This window comes from Euleptes europaea, chromosome 3 (assembly GCF_029931775.1).
Source record: "Euleptes europaea isolate rEulEur1 chromosome 3, rEulEur1.hap1, whole genome shotgun sequence".
Taxonomy (NCBI): Eukaryota; Metazoa; Chordata; class Lepidosauria; order Squamata; family Sphaerodactylidae; genus Euleptes; species Euleptes europaea.
Window position 1 is genome coordinate 41522950 of NC_079314.1, and position 2841 is coordinate 41525790.

Here is a 2841-nt window from a genome sequence, read left to right on the forward strand (position 1 = left end):
AGCTGAAACAAGATGGGAGGCTACAGTTCGGTGGGCAGGGAACAAGTTTTTAACACCACCAGCTAAGAGAAAATCTGATCTTTATATTGTGCTCACGCAACTGAGACAATGCCAGTCTTGTCGGGTCACTTAATTAAATACATTTATCTTCAGCAGACTTGTGGTTGATTATTTGGAGTCCAGCCACCTCTTAGCTATGCCATCCTTCTCCCTCCTGCCGGCTGATGCTGCTTGCGTCATGTCCTTTGCAATCCATTCTAGTAGATGCTCTGCTGCTTATAGTGCTGTCCTCTGAACCAAAACTATCCACTTTGAAGCTGGGACTGGCAGCCGCCGCAGCTCTGTGTTAGACTTGAGAGAGAGAGAGGACTACGCCTCTCTTCACTGCTTTGCAAGAAAGCAGCTGAGCCATTGGTGTCATGGACAGCCCTTGTCGCTTCCCACAGGCTCAAGGCTTGCTGCTTTGGTGTTCACGGCATGTCTGTGTGTAGTGCTGACCAGACCCTCTTTCCCAGTTAGCAAGACCTCAGCTGTAGGTTTGAAAACAAGCAAACAATGCATAATGTGGTTTTAATAGGTGCTCAGGGAGGAAGGCGTGGTGGCTGGGGGGGGGTTGTTCATTGCTCTGCAGTCTCTTTGCTCCTTTACATTATGAGAAAAATAAATAATGAAATGTGCAAACAATTGTAGAATTAATTTGTGTGTGGTTTTTGAATATTTTGGTGCCACTCAAATGGTACAAGTATATAGCAAGGCATTTTTCTCTCCTCTGTCACACACACACTCACTTCAGACCAGTTCCCTTATTGATTGGTTGGTTAAGGATGGGGGATTATATCAATATATCTAATTCTTAACTGTCCCAGATCTGTGGGTTCTTGAAGCCAGATACTAGAGCCATAAACAGAAAGGACAGATCTTTCTACAAACATGAAAAAGACCCAGATTTGCAGAAAAATCTGAAATCTTAAAAAAAAAAAAAAAAAGAAACATATTGGAGGACTAACCTCCCCTTCCAAAATAGCAGAAGCAGCTCATGTACATTTAAGAAACAAATGCTCCTGGCCATTGGCGGTGGCGGGGGGGAGATGGTAGGCAGCTATATCAGCATTGCTTGCCTTCAAGCCTTGCTTTCTGCAGTAAAGGCAGGGGGAGGGCCCCTTCCAATGCTGTTTTGGCCTCTTGATGGGAGGACTCCAGTGGGGTTAGGCCTAGCAGCAACCACCAGGCAACTCACTACCATGCAACTTGCATAACTCACCCAGGCTCAAATCTTGCTGGAGTTCTGCATCAGCCACCTCACAAAAGCCAGGGTGGTATAGTGGGTAGAGTGTCAGACTCTGCCCCAGGTTTGAATCCCCACTGTGTTATAGAAATTCACTGGGTGCCTTTGGGCCAGTCCCACATTCTCAAACTAACATACCACACGGGGTTCTTGTGAGGATAAAATGGAGGAGAGGAGAATGATGCAAGTTGCTTTGGGTCCTCATTGTGGAGAAAGGTGCGGTATAAAAAAAGTAAAAGATAAATATAGCTAAAGATGGGGCAGATAAAAGGTAGGTTGGTTAGGAGGTGGGAAAGAGAGAAGGGAGAGGGTAGAGGATAAGGGGGCTGCCAGGAGCAGCAAAAGAGGAAATAAGTGTGGGGAGGGGGATGTTTATATAATGTTCCTCCATTATTTCTTTCATCAGCCCTGTTCTGAGCATTCTAATTTCTGTCAGATGTACGTCATTTAGACTTAATGTCATTCATTTAGTTCAGAGGCTTCTCCATCTTGTGAATAGTGCATTCTGTGGTGCAGATGCTGATGTGCACCTTCAGAGTGACTCCTCATCTTGGATGGTTTGGTGTTCTCCCAGATGTGTGCAAAACCGCCAATCCAAAAAAATTCTTGTAATGGTGTTTGGGTGGAGAATGTGCAGCAAGGGAGTAAATGATCTGAACAGTATAGCTATATAGCAATATAAGAATTCTGCAAAACACCGAGAGCTTCCTCCTTGCTTGTACTTTTGATTTATTGGACTTCAGTCACTTTAGTTACCTACTCTCTGCTTGTAATGTGTCCTGACCTGGACTGCATACATAAGGGTAGGAAAAGGCATGCACACATGTTGGAGGGGAGACTTAGGACCCATTTACATCATTTTATTTTCCCGCTTACAATCTTCTGACTCTACTTAATGTATTTAATTACTTCTGTTGCACTCTTCCTTTTTTCCCTAATGGGGTGCCCAAAGCAGCTTATGCCATTCTTTGTTTTATTTATTTATTTTTTAAAAATATCTCTGTGCCACCTTTCCACCCAAAGGTCCCTAAGGCAGCAAATATCAAAACACTAAACAGCATTTAAAATAAAGTATATATAAAATAAGCAATTCAATAGAAACTTATAAATGCATAAAAACACACAAAACACAATAAGAGGAGGGCTAATAATGGTTACTGGGGGTACACCAAACCAAACAAAAAGTCTTCAGTTACTGGTGGGAGAAAACTATAGAGGGAGTCAGACAAATTTCCCTGGGGTGGGAGCTCCAAAGTTTAGGCGCCGCTACCAAGAAGGCCCTTTCTCTCATTGCCACCCATCTATCTGCAGATGCCCAAACAGAGCCTCTGAAGATGACTAGAGTGAATGGGTAGATTCATATGGGAGAAGGCAGTCCTTACGATATGCTGGACATAAGCCATACACTGTTTTAATGGTCAATATCAGCACCTTGAATTGAGCCAGAAGTAAATTGGGAGCCAGTGCAGATAGAACAAGACTGGAATGATATGCTCCCTACAACCCACTCCAGTTAACAGGTAACTTATGCCATTTAGTCTTATGACACAGCCAAA